General features: G+C 43.9%; 2 long non-coding RNA genes and 1 pseudogene across 4 annotated transcripts; 2 read left to right on the top strand and 1 right to left on the bottom strand.

Moving 5' to 3' along the window:
- The first annotated feature begins 2618 nt into the window (after window positions 1-2618).
- Window positions 2619-4522, top strand: LOC119016343 (annotated as a pseudogene).
- A 590-nt stretch (window positions 4523-5112) lies between these two features.
- Window positions 5113-18860, bottom strand: LOC119016348. Of its 3 annotated transcripts, XR_005074043.1 has the most exons (8): window positions 18674-18860; window positions 17997-18155; window positions 17805-17905; window positions 17181-17259; window positions 14382-14491; window positions 14101-14182; window positions 5768-5825; window positions 5113-5209 (listed from the first exon to the last, which is right to left on the bottom strand). It is a non-coding gene; the product is annotated as an uncharacterized LOC119016348 (long non-coding RNA). The 3 variants fall into 3 exon arrangements; XR_005074042.1 differs by lacking the exons at window positions 5113-5209; window positions 5768-5825; window positions 14101-14182; window positions 14382-14491 and adding an exon at window positions 16850-17092; XR_005074041.1 differs by lacking the exons at window positions 5113-5209; window positions 5768-5825; window positions 14101-14182; window positions 14382-14491 and having other exon boundaries at window positions 16850-17259.
- Window positions 18861-21612: 2752 nt separating this feature from the next.
- On the top strand, window positions 21613-23177 carry LOC119016353. The gene is made up of 5 exons (XR_005074050.1): window positions 21613-21800; window positions 21920-22027; window positions 22151-22227; window positions 22335-22472; window positions 22660-23177. It is a non-coding gene; the product is annotated as an uncharacterized LOC119016353 (long non-coding RNA).
- Window positions 23178-23451: the final 274 nt, after the last annotated feature.

The raw sequence follows: 23451 nt of genomic DNA, 5'->3' as shown, positions 1-23451 counted from the left end.
CATCAATTCTTTTAGTCTCCATCAGTTTAAAAAGAGCGGCTTGTTTAAAATCAGACCTGGCCCCGTTCAGGTTTGAGGTGCTGATATTAAAATCACACATAGATAAAAAATGAACAACAGTAAGAAGAGCAGTCAGTAAAAGGTAAATCTAACATCTAACAGTCATCTTCATCATTGATGATTTGATGATAGATAGATCTCCCCCCGAAGCTGCAGCAGCAGCAGGTGGATCTCCTCTCGGAGCTGCAGCAGCAGCAGGTGGATCTCCTCTCGGAGCAGCAGCAGCAGCAGGTGGATCTCCTCTCGGAGCAGCAGCAGTAGCAGCAGGTGGATCTCCTCTCGGAGCAGCAGCAGCAGCAGCAGGTGGATCTCCTCTCGGAGCAGCAGCAGTAGCAGCAGGTGGATCTCCTCTCGGAGCAGCAGCAGCAGTAGAAGCAGGTGGATCTCCTCTCGGAGCAGCAGTAGCAGTAGGTGGATCTCCTCTCGGAGCAGCAGCAGTAGCAGCAGGTGGATCTCCTCTCGGAGCAGCAGCAGTAGCAGCAGGTGGATCTCCTCTCGGAGCAGCAGCAGCAACAGGTGGATCTCCTCTCGGAGCAGCAGCAGCAGCAGGTGGATCTCCTCTCGGAGCAGCAGCAGTAGCAGCAGGTGGATCTCCTCTCGGAGCAGCAGCAGCAGTAGAAGCAGGTGGATCTCCTCTCGGAGCAGCAGCAGCAGTAGGTGGATCTCCTCTCGGAGCAGCAGCAGCAGCAGGTGGATCTCCTCTCGGAGCAGCAGCAGCAGCAACAGGTGGATCTCCTCTCGGAGCAGCAGCAGTAGCAGCAGGTGGATCTCCTCTCGGAGCAGCAGCAGTAGCAGCAGGTGGATCTCCTCTCGGAGCAGCAGCAGCAGTAGGTGGATCTCCCCCGGAGCAGCAGCTGCAGCAGCAGCAGGTGGATCTCCTCTCGGAGCAGCAGCAGCAGCAGGTGGATCTCCTCTCGGAGCAGCAGCAGTAGCAGCAGGTGGATCTCCTCTCGGAGCAGCAGCAGCAGTAGAAGCAGGTGGATCTCCTCTCGGAGCTGCAGCAGCAGCAGGTGGATCTCCTCTCGGAGCAGCAGCAGCAGCAGGTGGATCTCCTCTCGGAGCAGCAGCAGTAGCAGCAGGTGGATCTCCTCTCGGAGCAGCAGCAGCAGTAGGTGGATCTCCCCCGGAGCAGCAGCTGCAGCAGCAGCAGGTGGATCTCCTCTCGGAGCAGCAGCAGCAGCAGGTGGATCTCCTCTCGGAGCAGCAGCAACAGGTGGATCTCCTCTCGGAGCAGCAGCAGCAGCAGCAGGTGGATCTCCTCTTGGAGCAGCAGCAGGAGCAGGTGGATCTCCTCTCGGAGCAGCAGCAGCAGCAGGTGGATCTCCTCTTGGAGCAGCAGCAGGAGCAGGTGGATCTCCTCTCGGAGCAGCAGTAGCAGCAGGTGGATCTCCTCTCGGAGCAGCAGTAGCAGCAAGTGGATCTCCTCTCGGAGCAGCAGCAGGTGGATGTGTAGAGAGAGAGAGAGAGAAAGAGATGGATGGATGCGTAGAGAGAGAGAGAGAGAGAGAGAGAGAGAGAGAGAGAGAGAGAGAGAGAGATTGATTGATGTGTAGAGAGAGAGAGAGAGAGAGAGAGAGAGAGGCAGAGAGAGAGAGACAGAGAGAGAGAGAGAGAGAGAGAGATGGATGGATGTGTAGAGAGAGAGAGAGAGAGAGAGAGAGAGAGAGAGAGATGGATGGATGTGTAGAGGGAGAGAGAGAGAGAGATGGATGTGTAGAGAGAGAGAGAGAGAGAGAGAGAGAGAGAGAGAGATGGATGGATGTGTAGAGAGAGAGAGAGAGAGAGAGAGAGAGAGAGAGAGAGAGAGAGAGAGATGGTGGGTTGTGTAGTGTGAGAGAGAGAGAGAGATGGTTTTGTAGAGAGAGAGAGATGGATGGATGTGTAGAGAGTGAGAGAGAGAGAGATAGAGAGGCAGAGAGAGAGAGAGAGAGAGAGAGAGAGAGAGAGAGATGGTTGGATGTGTAGAGAGAGAGAGAGAGAGAGAGAGGCAGAGAGAGAGAGGCAGAGAGAGAGAGAGAGAGAGAGAGAGAGAGAGGCAGAGAGAGAGAGACAGAGAGAGAGAGAGAGAGAGAGAGATAGATGGATGTGTAGAGAGAGAGAGAGAGAGATGGATGTGTAGAGAGAGAGAGATGGATGGATGTGTAGAGAGAGAGATGGATGTGTAGAGAGAGAGAGAGAGAGAGAGAGAGAGAGAGAGAGAGAGTGATGGTTGGATGGGTAGAGAGAGAGAGAGAGACAGAGAGAGAGAGAGAGAGAGAGAGAGGGGTGTGTAGAGAGAGAGAGAGGGAGAGAGAGATGGGTGTGTAGAGAGAGAGAGAGAGAGAGAGAGAGATGGATGGATGTGTAGAGAGAGAGAGAGAGAGAGAGAGAGAGGCAGAGAGAGAGAGACAGAGAGAGAGAGAGAGAGAGAGATGGATGGATGTGTAGAGAGAGAGAGAGAGAGAGAGAGAGAGAGAGAGAGAGAGAGATGGATGGATGTGTAGAGAGAGAGAGAGAGAGAGAGAGAGAGAGAGAGAGAGGCAGAGAGAGAGAGACAGAGAGAGAGAGAGAGAGAGAGATGTGACCTCGGCCGACTGCAGCAGGAGGAGAACCAGCTGGAGCAGAGCCTGGCTGCTGGCAGGATCCAACTAGAGCCCATCATCAGGTCTCTGAAGGCCACGCAGAATGAGATCAACCAGGATCGTAGTAAACTGTCCTAGATTCAGAACAGCCAGCAGGAAGCGTCTAAAAGCATTGAGCAGTACAACAGTACCTTGAATGGAACACATGGCGGCAGTATGACCAACCTGGCTGACATGAGCGAGGGCTTCAGTGACAGAGAGAATGGACGATTTCCAGCCATGGAGGATCCGTTCAAAGTGAAGCCTTGGTGATTAACAGCCAGCCTCAGGAGCTTCCCCCTGACCCTTTCCACTCTTAAGACCTCTTCAAAACAGACCTTTTCCAAGGTGACCATTTTACAAAGCAGCCATCAGCAGCCACAGATCCTTTTGGAGGAGCCCCATTCAAAGAGACAGATCCATTCAAGGCTTCATCAGAGGGTTTCTTCAAGAAGACCACGAACATTGATCCCTTGTCCACACCAGACCCCTTCAGTAAAAGTACCACATTACCCTCTAAGCAAACCAGTCACTTGACAAGCAGTGACCTTTTCTCTTCAAGCAACCCTAAACCAACAGGACCAGTGGTCATCAAGGGGAAGAGCGAGAGAGGCTGTTTAGTTGTTTGCTGTCTGCAACCTCACCACTAGTTGCCATGAAATTCAACACACTGGAGCATCAGCTATTATTTAACAAGACCTGTTTGGCACTTTGGACCCGTTTGGCAGCAGTTCGTTCAGTAGCAGCAGTAACAGCTCTGCTGGATTTGCAGACTTCAGCCACATGTTAAAGCCCAGAGACCCCTTTGAAGGCAGGGCCAGCTGGCTGCCAGACTACCAAAAGTCAGTGTTTGTGGATGACCCATTCAGCAGAAAGAATGACACGCCGGCTCTACCACCCAGTGGTAAGAATACACCAGTGAGCATGTCTGGCACAGACAGTGACACTATCGACCTGTTTCAGAGTAAAAAGGGCCCAGGAGACCCGTTCAGTGGCAAAGACCCTTTTGCTCCATCCTCAGCATCAATTAAAATCCTAAAGTCCTAAACTTCAGTTGATTTGGGAACGAGGCTCAGCAGTCGGAGGGGCAAAGCGAGAGAGTGAGAGAGCTGAGCGTGAGCGTCTGAAGAGGCTTTGACAGCAGGAGCAGGAGGACCTGAAGCTGATTGTGAAATTCAATTTTTCCAAAAATCTCCCCTGTGGTCACCCTTTTTTCTTATTTAAAATAGGTAAAAATAAAATCAATAATTATTGATGTCGACTGATATGAAACACTTATTATATTGTGATACATTTTTCAGCCAAACTGCCCACCTGGGCTGCATAAATAGTGATGCACGGGTAGGGGCAGGAACATCTGGTAAATATATATTGTGGGTGGACATGTGCTGTATTGTCATGCTTGGTTGGATTTTGACTTAAATTTACTAAATTAGTAAAGTGAGGCAAGTAATGAACACACTACTCCTAAGTCTTTGAAGAGAAGGTGCTGGTGGTTGCAGGAGAAGATTGGGAACAAAGCTGTTCTTGCTGTGCACGGTATGAGTCCTGTACTTATTGTATGTCTGTATGTTTGTTCACCTGCTATTGTGATGAGTAAATTTCCCCAGTGTGGGATAAATACATGTCTAAAGTCTAAAGTCTAAATTCAAGGACAGCAGCTCAGTGCTAACCTGCTTGGTGTTCCTCAGATCCTCAAATTGGCAGGACCTCGTGTCGCTGCAGTGAGGAGAAGTTCTTTGGGCGTGCTGCCAGTGCAGCTTGCAGCTCTCTACAGCTTGTTGGGCCCAGAAGAAGAGAGCTTGAGGGCAGGCAGCCCTGTGGGGGGAGGTGGAGAGGAGAGCCTGAAGATCCGAAGTTGAAGAAGTGGAGGGCGTCGAGTGAGAGAGAGAGAGAACAATGTATGCTCTGGGGTTTTGACTACCTGTCACCCTGACCAATAGCAGCTCAAACCTGAATTTTGCACCTAGGTGTGAAGAATGGGGAATTTTGGGACACTGAGTTCAATTCAGAGTCCATTTTGAAATCCATAATGAATGACTTCATCCGTGGCTCCCGACAAGAGTAAATGTATTTTCTGAAATGTACATTTGTCTCAAGCTTGGTAAAAGTGTTTCACATTTTGTAATTTTGGTTTGCACCTACTTATCCAGGGAGCACCCTGCCCTCGCCCTGAGACAAGGCTGGGATTGGCTCCAGCAGCAACACCCCGCAACCCCATGGAAAGGGATAAGCGGTTCGGACAATGGCATGGCATGGCATGGTTTGCACCTCCTGGCCACCGTACCTATTAGATGTGTAGGTTTCATATCTGACGTTAATAAGCATCTTTTAATATTCAACACAAATGCAGATGACAACAGCAACGTGGTTGAACATTTAATTTAATTTATTTATTTAAATTTCTTGTTCCATCTCTTTGATTTCTTCTCTCTCTCCATGATCATGGTCCCATCAGAAGATCCCTCCTCCTTCCACATTATGGGCATGGGGAATGTCATACGACCCCTCCACTTTTTCCTTCTTCTTCTGCTTCTTCCTTTTTTTCCCTTTTGGTTAAATATGGAAAAGGATTATTCTTCAGTATCAGATTTGTTTTTTGTTGCTCAAGTCAACACTTAAACAATTTGTCATGTGGACGTTTTGTATAGGAATACAGAGGTGATCTTCAGGGCATGGAGCTAAGCCCTCACTCACACCCTGTCCATATGAAAATGCTCTTTTGTGTAAACTCACATGTTTGCCATTATTTTGTCATCGCCCCACCTCTCAACCTCTGACCTCTGAAGCCCGCGACGCCTCACAACAACAACAATGGCGGACTACTGCTTGTGTTCGTCTTTCTTGCAACTTACGCGCCTTGTAGTCGAGTGTGAGTCGCAGCAGCAGTTTAACCTCATTGTCGGTTGTTTGTATACAGCCTGCAGGCTTTTTGCACATGCTTCTTCCAAGTTTTTGGTGAATTTCAAGTGCCACCCATAGGCCTGGAATATGAACTACAGCGTTTTCAGTCATTTTCAGCGGATCGGTCTGTATGCAAATATTCTTGAAACGACCCATATGGACAGGGCCTCAGAGGAAACCACAGTCTCATGCATAATTCTTACCAAGTCCAGGCAGAGGTGGAGGTGGATCTGGAGGAGCATCAACTTCCATTCCTTCTTCCTGTTAAGAAATAAAGGTCACATGAGACAAATATTTGTCTTCTGATTGAGAACATGTGACCCTCTGAAAATCACTCCTTAACCTTGAAGACCTTCAGTCATTCTGTTATTGAAAGAAAGAAAGAAAGAAAGAAAGAAAGAAAGAAAGAAAGAAAGAAAGAAAGAAAGAAAGAAAGAAAGAAAGAAAGAACCCTTTGGTTGAGCCCAGAAGATTCACAAGTTAATTTCAAAAGAAAACTTTCAGAGTCCAAATTATGATTGTGCATATTTAAACTAAATAACTAACCCTTCCACTTTTCCTCCAACACTTTCTAACCAATTCCAAATAGTATAAATTCTTCCAAAATAACCCAGACATGATGAAATATGTTCTTTGTGGATGTCTTCTTCTGACTCCTGCAGCAGAAAATCAAGGAGGAGCCACACTCTCCAGCAAGACCAGTACAGACCAACAGACAGCCAGACAGTTGGACAAACTGACAAAAAGACAGACAGACAGTCAGACAGACAGAAATACATAGACTTCAATACATGCACCGTATTCACCAAGACACATTCCTTGTTGGTGTAAAATTCTTCTTGGTAATTAATCTGATTCTGATTCTAAACAAATATAGCTGCAAAATGGCACTGTACAAGGTGGCAGCCTGTTGCTGCAGCTTCGGTGTGTCCAAGTTTTTCGTGGTTTTGTCTTTGTTTTTCTATTCTTATTTTCATTGTGTATTTTAGCAACTCTTCTCATGACTAAGAGAAGATGGACACTTTCTTTTTTAAAACTTTTGCAGCACTTTTTTTTATGCCATTCCTGTTATTCCTGGCAATTGGAGGGTCAGGAGCACAGCAGCGAGGGCACTGTTTACACCCGCGACCAGCTGATTGTGCCGTGTAAACCTGCAGTGCTGCCCGGAGCGAGGCCTGAGGTCCCGCAGGAGCTGTGGAAGAGACGCCAGGGCTGCAGAGCCGGAGCGAAACAGATGGCGAAGAGGGAGATATAGACCGGCTGTACCAGCGATCACTCTGGGGAACGTGAGGTGGGGAATAAGATTGACGAGCTCGCTGCGCTGATAAAGACTCAGACTGAATATCATATGTGCAGTGTGTTGTGTTTCACGGAGACATGGCTCCACTCACACATCCCGGACCATAGGGTGGCGGTATCCGGCTTCAGCACTGTTCAGGTGGACAGGGACGTGATAAGCAGTGGAAAGAAGAAGGGAGAGGTGGTGTAATCCCGGACGTGTACATGTGAAGGAACGTCTCTGTAGCCCGGACATTGAGCTGCTGACTGTGGGGATGCGACCCTATTATTTGCCCTGGAAATTCACGTCTGCCATAATTATCGGTGTGTATGTTCCTGCTTTAGCATGACTGACTGCATCACAGAATACATCAGGTTCTGTGAACACACCACCATGCCAACCCGGACTGTACGCTGCTTCCCTAACAAAAAGCTATGGATTACCAGTGACCTGAAAGCTCTTCTTAACAAGAAGAAGAGGATGTTCAGGTCTGGAGACAGAGAAGAAGTGAGGAGAGTGCAGCATGAACTCAGGGATATGCTGAGGGCCTGTCAAGACACCTAGGAAGCTCTTTTTCTAGCTTACTGCCGTCATCTTGAGTACCTTCCGAGTACCATAGACACCTAAGCATTAGCTAGCTTGCTACAATTTACGGATTTGTATCTTTTAATGACTATGATTCGTACAGATACAGTGAATGGCTATGAAAGACAACATTTCGCACCTCATCTTTAGGGTGTGATCCCTACTCAATACCCGATGCATTCTTCCAGCCTCTGTGCCAACTTATAAAAACCCAACTTTGTAAACAGCTGCTAGCAGCTAGCTTAACCACTGAAGGCTAGACTAACTTCTAGTGACAAAACTGCAAGATCTAATGCACACTTTGCAAGAACAACAACAAAAATAGCAAATAAATGCTCTTGTTTTAAAAATGAAAATTGTTGTGGTTTCATGTTTTGGGAAGGAAACAAAGGCGTGGTCTTTTTCAAGAGCTCTCTCTCTCTCTCTCTCTCTCTCTCTCTCTCTCTCTCTCTCTCTCTCTCTCTCTCTCTCTCTATCTCTCTTGTCATATTTACATAGACTATTTTGGACCTTGTTGAAATTCAAATGCACTTAATATGTGGGTCTGATAAAATAATTGCTGTCTGTGGTTCCCTGTGGGCAGTGGCAAGTTCATTTTAAAATTTGTGAACTTAACTTTGAACTAGTTCATGTACACTGAAAACAGTGATTTCACCAAGCAGCAGGCACTGTGGCTTTCCTGCCTACATTGTGATCTTCAAAGTCAGCAAACTTGCATGGAAAAACAGTTCTAACCATGAAACACTCCTCATGCGAACGCAACAGAAACCAAACAAATCTCACCAAAACCATGACGTTAGTCTTTTCTGGTCCAACAATTAGCAACTCTGGTTGAGTTGGGGAAAAAACTCTGATTCAACAATTCAATTACATGTGAAAACATTCTGGCTCTACACGTGGATTTCCATTAAAGGAATACGCAGGGATACGGAGGTTCTACGGTTGAGAAAATGCAGTTCCAAAATAAAGGGTGGTCTGACGGCGATGTAAAGCGCTGTGAATTTTCTCTATACAACGTACACTTGAATTGCTATAGATTTTTTAAGGTGAGCCTTGTTTGAGGTGGTTTATTTCTCTTTTTCTCTGGACCTCGTTCACTGCAGTACAAAGCTGAGCGTCTGGGCTGGAGCGGCTCTCTACTTCTCCAAACTGAGGCTGCGCTGATTGCTGATTACAGTAGAGAACAGATCGACCATATGTATGTACCCCACGTCAAAAAACACACTATCCCTTTTAAATCGCACTCCTCAAAGTAAGCAAACTCCACTGGTAAATCATTTTTTCAAACCACACAACACACCTCATTCATAGTCAACAGCAACAAAATAAAATTGATTAAACAATTCAGATATTCCTCACAAACTACTATTTATCACTCACAGTACTGACCTAAATAAATTTATCAATAGATATGTGAATTACTTACCTCACTATCAAGTTGAGTAGGTTAGGGTTAAGTTAGATCAATAGGCACCGCCCATCAGAAGTTTTGACATTTTCACACACTTGGGTGCACGTATAGTAATTTTGGAATTGATAGTTTCAATTTCACAGAAAGCAAATTTTCATATGTAGCTAGGGAACAGAAGCTCATAACAGAACCTTACCCTAACCCTTTCCTTTCATACAATAATTATGAACATGGTAGCATTAATAAGTGAGTGTCTCCCCACCCCCTAAGAGTGATTTTCAACTACTCAGGGTCAGGAAATTAGATATTTCACCAGCTCTGTTACGTAACCGTCCGGGTGAAATCTGGGTGATTTGAATACTCCCACCCTCACGCTGGCTATTGCCTCCTATTTTATGCCAGCTACCTGAACAAGGGGCCGCCATTTTCTCGCTTCACTTGTATGGGACAGCCTGACCATGTACATCCTGAAAAAAACAAAACAAAAAAAACTGTTTAGTTTGTAAACATGGCCAGGTCAGGCTGTAAGTGCAATGTCAATACAAGTCACATGCAAGGCAAGAAAGCCTTTTGTCACACATCTGTTGGACTCTTTAGTCTGGCATCGGTGATGCTAGGCAACTGGACGTTACCTAGCATCACCGCTGCACTCAAGCTTCCACGCCACGTCAAGGCAGAGTCCATGTGGAGGAACGTAACTACAACTATATACAACCAACTAAATGGAACTATGACTACATCTAACCAACTGTATCTAACTATAACTACATCTAAATGTAACTACATACAACTTGACTATTTACAAATATACAAATGATGATGACATATGTCACCTTAAAGGAGAACGTCGGCCGTGTTTAACTCATATCCCTGTTGATCGAGGTGAGAGAGTGCTGTCAGTAGGAAAAATTAACAGTCATTTTTAGCACAATATTCACCAGATATCAGGACGGCAGCTAAAGCGGACCTATGGGGACAGACATCCTTAAGTTTAACTTTCGGTTATGTCTGCCCCCATAGGTTGACTCTAGCTGCCTTTGTGACACCTGGTAAATATTGTGCCAAATTGTCTTGTTATTTTTCCTACTGACAGCACTCGGTCACCTCGATCAACAGGGATAAGGAGTAAAAAGCGGCCAACGTTCTCCATCAACCAATCACTACTCCATTGAAATTTTGTGCCTGCTTCACCTCGTTCACCTCCACCTCTACGCTGCCTGTCTGAATAAAGTAATGGCAGCAAGAAGTATATTTAGAAATACACAAAAGACTCGCTTGGCTGTTTATTCATTAAACTACTTGAGGTGGGATGCCCCAGGGGAAGGAGGTAGGGTTAGGGAAAGGTAAAGGAAGGGAAGGGGTATAAGTGTGTGGCACTTTAACGAAACAAGTGATGTGCATGATGGGTGCAGTTTTGGTGGTAGGGAAGATGACGGTGAGGGATCAGGTTAAATAACAACATAAAAACCTCAAGCTTCATCTTGGTGACTGCACTAACATACATAAATGTCCCTTCCATTTGGCAAGCTACAAATGGAAACTCTGAAGTTTGCCTTAAGAGTTGGCTCGAAAAGGAAGCCAACGCTAACAAATTACCATTCTGGCTGTCATGTCCAAGTGTCAACAGTTAGTAAAACTGTTAAGTGCTTTTCAAACTGCTAAATGTTGGACTCTTTAGTCTGGCCCCCGTCATCCCAGGGATTCTCCAGAACGGCCATACCCAGCACAGTTAAATCCTGGCAGAGTCCTTGTGGGGGAACCTAACTATCTACAAATTTGTACAACAAACTAAATCTAAATATAACGACATCTAACTAATCCTATCTAACTATAACCCCATCTAAAATAACCCTAATGAACTATTTACATCTTAACTACATCTAAATATAACTACCTAACTATATACAATTCAACTATTTACAAATATATAAAATATGTCACCTTAAAGGAATGACATTGGCCGTGTTTAACTCATATCCCTGTTGATCGAGGTGACAGAGTGCTGTCAGTAGGAAAAAAACCAGACATGAATGTAGGGTGCAGTAGGGTTAGGTGAAGAAATAAATTACTCAGAGTCTCTCCCTATGCTGACCAACGACAACATAGTTTGGGTAGAGAGACAGAGGCAGGGAGCTGGCCGCCGCAAGTTAGTCCCCATCTCACCTCCCACTTGCCAGCATGAACCATGACAGAGGAGAGGAGAATAGAAGGAGGAAGAGTATGTTGAGAGGGGAAACGCCTTAAGTGAACCTCCATGCATAATGGCAGGACAAATCCAAAACACAGTAGCGTGTCCAGTGGATAACTGACTGGTGTGGCCATATTTAAGACCAAGAAGACTGGCAAAACACAGAAAGAAATCACAGAAAGAAGACAAAGACAGCATTGGAGACATTTTGAGTTTGCTAAATTAAAGTAATTAGAGATTGTTGCTCGCTAAGTGAGTTGGGACAGTGCTGGAGGTGTCATCGTGTCAGGATACGGCACAAGTGGAATACTCTGAACAATGCCGAGGACCACTGCCCGTCACCCTGAAGGGAACTGGAATAGCCCTCAGACATCATGGCAGTCGTGTCCACCCGTTGTCTGAATTTAAGGGAAGGTGGGCCAATATGTCGGCCCGCAATGCCCCAAGAGCGAAAAACCAGTTAGGTCTTTCGATTGATGACACGCAAAGTCTGTGCTCGCTGGGAAAGTATTGGAGATATTAAGAGTTTGTAGAATAAGACTAAGGCCTATTTAAAAATTGTTGCTTGCTAAGTGAGTTGGGACAGTGCCGGAAGTGTCATCGTCCCAACACCACAGCAGTCCCCTCCATGTGGTCTGCACCAGTGGAGGCTGACTGCAGCAGTGGAAGTTTCTCCCGTCACTCTATCCTCCCTCTCCATATGGTCTGCACCAGTGGAGAGCGAAAGCAGTTGGAGGAGCCTGTAGGGCACAAGTAGAGTACTCTGAACAGCGCAGGAGACCATTGCAAGTCATCCGCAACAAGCTCCCACGAGTCAACCAGGCACCCCTGTTAAACCGTAATTCCCCCCCGTCGGCAAAGACACCGGGGGAACACATGGCCACATCGGGGGACGTGGCTGCGTGCGTCCGGCATGCAGAGCCCCAGGAGGGAATGTGGTGGGGTGCAAGGAAGAGCTCGATGAAAGTTGGAAGGAGCAGGAATGCCCCCATGACACCATGACAGACATCTGCACCTGTTGTCTGGATTTAAGGGAATGTGGGCCAGTACGTCGGCCCGCAAAGCCCCAGATGCGTAAAACCAGTTGGGTCTTTCGATTGATGACGTGCAAAGTCTGTGCTCACTGGGACACATCCTCAGTTGTGTGCCTTAGGATCATTGAGTGTTTCGACCCATTACCACAAGACACTCTCACCCAAGGAAGCTCCAGGCAAAGATGTACAGTCTTTGGTGTGTGTCCCTCCTATGCTGCTCTACACTGGCCACTTGTCTTTTAAAGGCTTTTGTTTTTAGAGAGGTGAATTGGTAGAGATATTAGGGTTAGGATCAGTCAGCTACGCCAAGGGTTTTTTAAACTTTGTGGATATAAATTGTCTTGTTTAAAGTTATTGTGATTTTGCCGTGGAACGGAATGTCTTAGAGAGAAGAAAGTCTTTTTTTTTTTAGGAAGGTTTTCATGTATGGGCTTTCCAACAATGCCATTGCTGAGTCTCTATGACATTCCGTTACCGAGCTACGTCACTTCCTGTGCATGAATTGTGTGCATCTCGGGAACAGAAGGCCGTAGAGACTCAGGACCAAGACTGGCGTGGAGAGAAGCCCACCACCCCTGAGTCTCTACAACGTACAGTTCCGGAGATTTCAGAGAAATCGTGTTTACTATAAGAAATGAATGGGCGATGGATTTGGTGAAAGTGTCATAGCTAAAAAACTTCTTCCAGAAAGTGTTCAGGAGCATGTTTCAGGTCATTTGGAGTCTATACAGCTCTCTGTATAAATCAAGGAATCTCTGTCTTTCTGCGTTTGTCTCAAACATCTCTGCGGATCAGGATCAGACTGACCTGAGAATTCTGATAGCATTGCTAATCATAGCCACCATATCCATGTGTGCACCAGAGCCAATCACTGCAGAGCTCACTTCCACGACATAACTTAAGAAACAAGCGGATTTAGACCTTCAGCAGCGCGAGCTTGACCGGGATTTTGCCGCTGGTTCGGTCCCGTTCTGTGCATCTAAACTGACTGTTGTGGATTAATGAGACCAAACGAGTCTGGATCGAGTCTGTTCCGGTCTGAGGAGATCCAGATACGCAAGGACAACAAAGTGGAATCGGAATCTGTGGATGTTCGTGTGTAGCTAGCAGCTAGCCCCACCCCACAGCCCATCTCCCGAGTTGACGGACTGGATGCACTGGCACGTCCAAAACCAGACTTAGGGTAAATAATGTCTGCCACGCTTTTTTGCGAACACTGCTGTCACGTTTGCTTTGTGTCTGGTGCAGGAAGAAATGGTAAAAGCAGCAAGTTTGGTTGCTGAGGAACAGGGGAAGTGTTTGAAGGACGCCGGTGGTGATACAGACGTCGACAGAGATAGCAAGTTTTGAGAGTTGAGAGATTTGTGACATATAGCATGTGTTTAGTGTAGTTTGTTTAGTGTGTAGTGTAGTCGTTTTTTTGTGTTGTGAGTCAAAACAAGGAGGAGACTGCTGAATGTGGAGAATGAGCTGAGGAACCCTGAGCCTGAGGCATTGCCTGCATTTAAATGTAAATAGTTACATATAACTTTGTAAATTTCAAAAACTTATTCACAAATTTAGCAAACAGCAATTTATATTTGCATTATTACAAGTTTTTCCTACTTTGATTTTATGTTATTTTGTGATTGTAGGTCAATGGTGTTAATACAGTTTGTCAAAATGAAAAAAATAACTGTACAGTCACACATGTGAGGTTATGCTGAAAATAATGACACCAAACAAGGCAAAGTAAATAGTTTTTAAGGTGAAATATAATGGTAAAATCAAAAGTAGTCAAAAACAGCCAATTATATCCCTGATGTCCCACCTTCAAACACAACCTCATTTGGCCATCCATGAAAAAGCTACTTAACCTCCCACTTTTCTATATGAATACATGCTTCATACGGGCAATGCACTAGTACCTATAAACATTTTTTTTTTTTAAAAGTAGAATTTTTTGTGAACTTTTGGTGAAATGTCACTGTCAGAGCCAAAAAACTCGTTCCAGAAAGTTTTTAGGAGCGTGTTTCAGGTAATTTGGAGTCTATACATACCTGAGTAACTAACCAACTTTTGGGTGACAGCTGCCAAAGTGTGAGATGGCTGGGTTTAGGCCCATTCCCCGAGTGGTTGAGGCTGAGGAAAGGGGTAGGGTTTGGTTGTGGGAAAATGAAACGACACAAGACGGCACAGTCTTAACCAATTAAACTAGACCTGGGTTGGCTGTGTACTTGGATCACTGTTTTCCATCTACACAAAATGTCTTATAATATGGATGCTGGGTTCAAGTGATCAGATGAATAACATTTCCCATTAGATATGCAGAGGGACTTACAGGCTTATGGTCGATAAATGCCAATTTGGACTCCTTGATGGTGTCAGCTTTGTACACTGTTGGTGGAAGTAGCATTGGTAGCTGGCTCAGGGCCAGTTCCCCCAAGCAATCTGTAGGAAGGCAATGTTATAGATATCAATACATAGAATGGCATATCTGGGATTTGGTCATTAAGTAGCAAAATAAAACACCTAATGAATTTGACATTTGCATAGTCTGCAGTACAATATAATATTGTATTACCGTGTATTAATCCATCGAGCAAAGAGGTCAGTTTCCCTTCTAGTGCTGTTTTATCAGCGAAAAGTATGACTAAATATCGTCGTCAACGAACCTTTATCACGCGAAGGAAACGAGACGAGACGCAACATAAATGGTGGTCATGTGACGAAAACTATAATCAAATATATAATGCAATATTGTTGATGAATAAAAACGGGACTAAATGTGGTTTACAAAAAAAAACCTCTACTAAAGTATCTTTATTTTCGTTGACCAAAACGAGACGAGACGAAATCTAATAACGTTATTTCGTCCCTTATTATTATTTTGCAATATTTCTGTGTCCTGAGTCTCATTTCGGGTGCTGCATCAGGTCGCACTGCGCAGACGCAGGCGACGTCTCTTCCTCAATCCCCCCGCCTGGCATTGTTAAAAAGATGCTGCTGGTGGCTCAACGATAACTCAAGACACAGAGCGAAGTCTGGCACTAAGAAAGGGACCGATGGCCACCAGCCGGGGTTCGGCGTTCCCTCCGGTGTCCCGTCAGTCTAAACCTGGGGACAGTTTATAATCATATGGATGCTGTTATAATGTGCAGTGATTGAGATACTGACCCACCAAACATGCTGGAAAGTGACGAAGTTATGTTTTTCGCTCTGAATTACATAATTGCATGATCGTCATCAGTAAAGTGGACGCTGTCTGACTCCCTCGCGGGGACAGAGGCTGATTTCTGGGGGACAGTTCACCGAAGTCTCGGTCTGGAGGGCTGATTTATTTTCATCACCAACACTCGGTGAGTTAACGTTGTTTGCCGGTGACTGATGCTGCCACCCCCAGGTGAAATTGAGTCACTCCCCGCAGTCCCTAGAGTTGGATGAGTGAGCCAAAGCGTTTTTTAGCCAACCCAGCCATTGTCCTAATCTAGAAACGCCGCGGTTAGCTTTAGCTTAGCGTAGTCGCTGTAATCCGGAGTGTCCAACTAGCATGTTGTTGCAAAAGTGAATCAAATAACTCAAGATTTTTTGTAATTATTTCTCGTGACCTATACATTCATATCGAGTACACATATAAATGCAAATTAACATGAAGGGATTTACTAGACCAATTTATATCTGGAACTATTTGCGGCCACAACACAGGCAAAGCACCGCTACCACGCGCAAAGACCTGAAACCTGAGACCAGCACCTGAAAACCCTCAACTTCCATCAATACACTGACAGCACACAGCACCACAACTTCCAGTGTTGCCTGCATGTAGTTGCAGTAAGAGAAGAAGTTGTTGCAGTAAGGTTGTTACGTTAGTAGTTTGAAGTTAGTTTCACATCTACTGAGGAAAAATGGTTATTTGCTGTGTGAAGGGCTGCGATAACAAGCAGAGGACATACACGAACATAATGTTTCACAGAATTCCAAAACCAGTGGAACGAAGAAATCTTTGGCTTGCTGTCCTCGGCATTCCTGCAACAACACCAGTGGATAAAATCAATCAATATCGTGTTTGCGATGAGCATTTTAAACCGGAGGACTACGAAGAGAAAATGCAGTATGCTACGAGAAAGATGCTGCTACATCTGAAGGATACGGCCGTCCCATCCATTTTCAGTACAGAGGCAGAACAGAGTTCATCATCCATGCCTGTAAGTAACGTTATAATTTTTACCCTTCCTTGGTTTATACATTGCTAACATTATCACGGAAACTTCACGTTAGTCCGACTCGCATTGTCGTTTCCTAGAGGCAGAGAACTTAGTAGCCACGCTGGTGTATTGACGGAAGTTGAGGCTTTTCAGGTGCTGAGTGGTGTCTTTGCGCGTGGTAGCAGTGCTTTGCCTGTGCTGTGGCCGCAAATAGTTCCAGATATAAATTGGTCTAGTAAATCCCTTTGTGTTAATTTGCATTTATATGTGTACTCGATATGAATGTATAGGTCACGAGAGATAATTACAAAAAATCTTGAGTTATTTGATTCACTTTTGCAACGACATGCTAGCTGGACACTCCGGATTACAGCGACTACGCTAAGCTAAAGCTAACCGCGGCGTTTCTAGATTAGGACAATGGCTTGGTCGGCTAAAAAACGCTTTGGCTCACTCATCCAACTCTAGGGACTGCGGGGAGTGACTCAATTTCACCTGGGGGTGGCGTACTCCTTTAAGTACAATTTCTTTGACTAAGATGTCATCAGTTTTCATTGATTAAAACTAGACGAAAATAGATAATTCTGACTAAAATGCTCAGACTTTTAGTCGACTGAAACTTGACTAGTCTAAAAAAGATTACAAACGTGACTAAAACTAATAAAACCTAAAATGACAGTTTTACACAAAGACTAGGCTAAAACTAAAATTAAAACAGGCCGCCAAAAACAACACTATTCCCTTCCCGTGTCGCCAGGGACAGAATCTTTTTGGCATAAAACGGCAGCCAGGTTTCGAAGAGTTCTGATGCAGTCTCTCCATGTAAGACTTCAAAGTCTTGTGCAACCTAAAACAAATTAAATGTGGCAGCTAACATGCAGATAAAAGATTGTTATTAACAATGAATCCTCAACATATAGTCCTTCCTAATTTACCATGCCTGGAGTGAGTAGATACAGAAACTCTTGGCAGGTCTCCTGGATGTCCCACTTGTTTCCCCTGATCATCTTGGACCTGTTTGATTGAATACTTTATTAGCAGTTGCAGAAAGTACAGCAGTACAAATGTACAAGAATGTTAAAACGATAACACAAAAAGCCCTGAGGGCAATTGCAGACAGGTGCTGTTTCATGGCATTTTTGTTGGCTGGTTGGGAGGTAGGTGCTCCACGTTTTGGTAGCATAATAGAAATGCATTCATTTCATTTTCGTTTGTGCTGATTTTTAAATTATTCTATTTGTGTAATGGAGCTCCCTCTCTGTTGTGCCCGTTTCTCACTCTTTTGAAGTAGTGTAACAGTTACATGGGCACTGGTCCCTCGAGTATCTTGAAAAGCAGGCCAATGGCACGTTACTGTACTCTGTCCTCTACACTGGGCCAGCCCACCCTAGCATAATGAGCAGGTGTTAGGTCATAGGTGAGAGGTCTCGGAGTAGTCCAATTAGTTTGTCTGGAGTTTATATTTTAATGACTTGAGGTGCTAGAGTACCATGAGGCGCGTGCATAGGAAAAATGGCATCGAGTGCTGCAGCTATTGTCCGCAGTGCATTCCTACTGACCTGTACACTGCTGTATCCAGCACGTATAGCTCCACCTTGCTGAGGGGCTGCGAACTGTCATGTCACGTGTCTCAGCCAGTCTTTAAACTGTATGGCTCTTTCTTCCGATATGGTAGAGTACACATAATCATATTACCAATCACTAAGTTATATAAATATTGCTTCAACAAATTATTCAGTTCCAACAATTACCTGGTATGCGTGTCCTACAGGCGCCTTCTTCACTGCTTTGTGGCGGTCTCGGCTGCGTGAGCTGCTCTGCGATCTCAGCCTCTCTCTGCTGTTCCGAAGCCTCTCTTCAAGGAATCCAATGGCTGGATGGTTGCTCCTTCCTTGGGTGAACCAGACTCCCTGTCAAAAAAGGAAAATCTTTGGTGAATAGAGATGAAGCACACTTTGTTTTGACAGCATGGCCACAGGATGTGGCTGAGCCATCTGGAACAGCACAGACGTCCAGTGCTCAGGTGCTGGGAGATGAGTTGATGTGCCCACTGTCCGACTGACTATTTTAGCATCAATTCCTCTATAAAATGTTAATTACTCACGATGCTTAAACTCAAACTACAAGAAACAATGAATGAGCACTTAAATACAATGCAGTCAATTACATGACTTTTCAAATCATCTCTTTACCTATGGTTATGCAGGCCAACTGCTTGCTGTGAATGTGAAAAATCATGTTCTTACCTTTAAAACTATCAACAAGGTCTGTCAGCTGCCACTGTGTCAGTTTGTCTACGACAAAGCAAAGCTGAGCTTTACCAATGTATTTCAACTGATGTTTTGAGGTTTTAAGGTCCCTTGAAGTTTAACATATCTAGTGTTTGACGCTCAAATGAGTAAAAACCGAGTATAAACCCAATACTTACATTTAAATGCGGGATCTGCACCTCTTGAGGTCACCATTATTTATTTATTTGTTTCTTCTCTTTGGGCGCACAATGAATCTTGGGCAGTTTGTAGCCACGAAGGATAGTAGCAGTGTGTCCTCAAGGAAGAGGGAAAAGAAGGAGGCATTTGTGGGAACCACTTGCACTCGAGCATACACACTCCAAAGGATGCTGCCCCTGAATTTGGACACAGCCACAGACTAAATACACAGACACTAATGACAAGACGAGGAACAGGTGAGGAGAGAGGAGGCCAGGTGAGGTAATGAGGGGGAGGAGCACAGAGGAGAAAACATGGAGGGAACAAGCCTACAGACAAAGGGAGACAGAGGGAAGAACATAGGAGACACTTAAAGGACAAGAGACACAAGAGGGCGTGGAAAACAAAATACAAGACACAACACAAAGAACAAAAACCTAGAGTCAAGACACCAGGTAATGGGATGGATTTTAAACTTATTTCAATGTCTACCACTTGTTGCATAGACAAGTTTGTAGATATCCATAGTTAGAGAGCACCAAACAATCACTGCTCAGAAAACTAGGTTTTTATCACAATTAATGTCATATATTTGGGTATTTTTTGCTGAAATTGGCTCCTTAATTTTTCTTCGTCATACAATATTCCATGTCAAAAAGAGAACAAATTTCTTAAAATGGTTTACAGTAAAGGTGAAAAGGTTGTTATTGTATCCTCAACTCAGGAAAACATGACTGTGTAACATAACATGAAAATCTGGGTTAAATTTCTTGACCGACATTACGTTACTCGGACTGACATGCTGTTTGCCAGGAATGACATCCTGCAAGTATTTCTCTAAGGCTCTATGGAAGAAAAAAAAAAATCAACAGTGATACCTAAAAAGAAAGAGACACTGACAACTGTTGATGATTTGAAAAATGTTTTTTTTTATCTTTAATTTCATGCAACACCAAAAATGTAACTGTTCAAGTCCTGTATGTAACACACATAACACTAAATCACAGGGTAAAACTATATAGGCATTTAATAAGTTCACTGACGTTTCATTTTTAGTGAAACACTTCAAAACACTTAAAAAACTAAAAACTGACGTGAAAAAGGTGGTTTCTCCACATTCCAACCTGGTTGAATCCATTTAAGCACTTTGTAACTTTGTTATAATAAAGTTTATTATTATTACTTTTTATGCTGCTGCCACATGCTGTGGAATGTTTCCCAGTCCTGGATACATAACTTTGATGAGGGGTTTGTTGGCGGCTCTGGCCCTTAGAAAAGCACGTCTGCAGTTGCTGGCCACACAAATGAGTTTTTCCCCATTACCTGCCTCCTGCTGCTCACTTGGACTTCAGCACCCACCATACTAAAACTATTAAAACGAAATAACAACAAAAATGCATATTAAGTTATTAATGTTATATAACAATATTAACTCAATGCATAAAAAGTGACAAATATAATAAATAAGGTATTTTCATTAAAATGTCCAATCCAGATAAAAGAGGACAAAAACACAATTTTTCTGCCAAAACTCAGTCGAACATGGTCTGCTTGGCTAACACATAGCTTATCCCTCAACACATTACCGCCACATTCCACATGAAATAGACAGTTTACAAATATAAGAACATCATATATGTTTTATTAGCATTATCCAGAACGACACATGATTTCAGGGCACAATGCACCAGTGACCGAAAAGGCAACATCTCAAAATGTTTAAGAGAGAATTGCTGAATATTTATTTCTTACATTATGAATATGCTTGGGACACCAGAATTGACATGCCAATTGCTTCTTAATGTGTATTGCTCACCTACTAAATCTAATGTGAAATGAGGGATCTGCATGGATTTGCTTTGTTTCATGTTACATGAAACAAAGTTATGTAGACAGAAATGATGATTACAAAATCAATTTGATAAGGCAAAATCTGCCAAATCATAATCTGAGCAAACCCATGCAAATCTCTCATTTCACATTAGATTTAGTAAGTGAGCAATACACATTACGAAGAAACTTTTCTCTGTCTGTGCCTGCATATAACTAACGTTATTCATAGTACAGCAGACATGTGGCAGGTAACCCCTGTCTCTGGTTCAAAACAAAGTAGTGATTGCTGTCCTGCAGATAATGTTTTGGTATGAAAACAAAGCGGAATGTTGACAGAAATGATGATTTGTTTCATGTAACATGAGAAAACAGACACAGAACATATTCCTTCCTTTTGTGTTTAGCCAGGCACATCTGTACAGCAGTCTGTAGTGCATCATGTTGCCTGCCAGACAGACCAACCAGTGAAATGCACGGTTGGCACACAGCTTTCCATGAGAACTCTCCGGCCTCACTTCAGAAGCACAGGTTTGTTGAACAAAAGCATATGATGTAATGTTAGTCACTATTTTACTCTAATGTGTAGTTTTGTTTTACTCTGTTATGAATTTGGATTGGCTAATGAAAATTCTGTTTTCATCTGTCAAAGGCACGCAGACATCCGAGTCCTGTGCTGATGTTGGAGTTTGCACCTCAACCATTGCCTTCTCAACATCTCAACCATTCTTATCATCAACCCCAATAAGAAGAGAAAAAGAGACCATGCAAAAGGGCTCGCTTGGAACTGGAGGAGGAGGGAGAGGAGAATCCATTGCAGGGCAGTTCATCCATGGACATTCCTGACCCCAAGGATTCTACATATGATCCTGAGGACTCTGTCACAGTTTTGTCTGAGTCAGCAGATGTGACGTGAGTAAATAACCTCAGAATTTACTTTTTCTTTTTTTTTTTACATTATATGTCTCAAGTAGTATGGGAGTTACTAATTTATGTTTGCAATTTTTGTTTCCTACTAGACTGGAGCCTTCCTGCCCTGTTCATAAGACCCCAACATATATTGTCTATGAAAAGTGTCTGATGGGGCTGTTTGAGGTGTGCCCTGTCTGTCAGCGTGTTTCAGACGTTCAGACAAGAAGGATAGGCACTTTCCTCTCTGTAGAACAGACATGCCCACATTGTCAGTTCTTCAGAAACTGGAACAGCCAGCCAATTCTGGGAGGCACACCAGCAGGAAACCTCCAGCTCTCAGCTGCAGTATACACCACAGGAGCATCTTTCTTCAAACTTGAAAAGGTAACAGATTAAGACTTTACTATGTAATTTTATTAGTTCTGCATATCGTATTGCTAAATGTTGTATAGAGCAGTACTAATGACACATCTCTTATCACCATCATGCACGGTCGTATATAGAGCCTGCTGTCCTACACACATGGAAGACTGTGCAGGACGGCATGATGGAGTAGCTCAGTCAGCAGGAGAGTGTTATCCTAGATGGCCACTTAAGGGCTGACTCACCAGGTATACAAGATTCTCTGATACATTTTACTCTATTTTTTTTGTCTAGAAAAGTGGCTGCTATGAAGAACAACAAAGTGATATGTAAAATGTAATATTGGTGAAATTATACATTTATTTTTGAAGGCCACTCTGCCAAGTTTGACAGGTACTCAATGATGGACCTGAGGAGCAACACTGTTATTGACATACAGCTGGTTCAGGTGAGTTCAAAGGTGTGATCTGTATTCACGTTAACTAATCTGTGTGCTTTTAAAAGTCATTTTGTTTAATAGACTTTTATGTTCTGTTTTTGTGTTTTTCTGATCAGAGCAACAAAGTTGGTGGAAGTTCCCACATGGAGAAAGAGGGTCTGAAGAGGAGCCTCGCTCTCTTTGAGGCACTCGGTGTTGCATTGGACAGTCTGACAGGGAAGACGGATTGTCACCAACAGTTAACACTAGATTCGGTAAATGAGGGGATGGCAACCCAAAACCCATTCACCTTTTAGTGTTGTTACTTTTATACATGGTAGAGAGGAGAAACTGATGTTGGGAAAATGGTCAAAGAGGAATATGGTCATGGATATACAAGAATCAGTAAAATGTTAGATGTTAGGACATCCCAGCTGTAATCATTTTGTATGCGGCCTCCAGGAGCGCTTCACCCTGTGACAAGCAAAGGAGGAAGACATATCTCTCCAGCCAGTTTTTGTTAGAAAAAGACAGATCGAGTTCCCTTCCCTAACCCACCTCACAGGATGCCGGATTCAATTCCCCTCACCTAACCCCCCAGCAGGATGTATGGAAGAAGAAGCAGGATATCCTAGTGAAGCAAACTGAGACACAGCCGCTCCTGATATCCAAACTGGAGAAGAACAGAGCAATGAAGGCAGAGGATAAAGCCAAGATCATGGAAACTTTGGGAATGTTAACCAAGAGCATCACCAAACTGCAAGAGGAGATAAAGGGAATCTCAGGCAGCAGCAGCCCCCTATGGGCAGCCTTCAAGGTACAGTAAGTGCCAAAACGTTTTTAAACTGTGTTAAATGGCTCCACATTCTAAGAGTTGTCATTGCTGTCATAATGTTTACTGAATAATGCGAGATGGAGACCCAAAATACATTTTGTTTTGCTGGAGTCATTTCCCTTTCCTTTTGTTTTAATTCAAGACAAACACTTTGTTTTGACTGAGCTCCCTTGAGTAAAGTTGTTAAATTGTCACTGAGGTGTCACTTTCATGTTTTCTAACATTATTAGCTGATTATAATCATGCATTGGGCTGACATCACTGTTTCAGGTTAGAATTAATTTTGAGTGCATGTCCCCCAGATTGAGTTGAAAAATATTGAACATTTTGAATGAATTACTCCCTAATTCTAAGCTGAGGATTATCAGTATTTATAAGATAACATTGAGATAACCGAAGGCAACTGCAAATGTAATTTT

This window comes from Acanthopagrus latus, unplaced genomic scaffold (genome assembly GCF_904848185.1).
Source record: "Acanthopagrus latus isolate v.2019 unplaced genomic scaffold, fAcaLat1.1, whole genome shotgun sequence".
NCBI lineage: Eukaryota > Metazoa > Chordata > Actinopteri > Spariformes > Sparidae > Acanthopagrus > Acanthopagrus latus.
The sequence above is the reverse complement of the archived record's forward strand: the minus strand, read 5'-3'. Positions and strand labels throughout refer to the sequence as shown.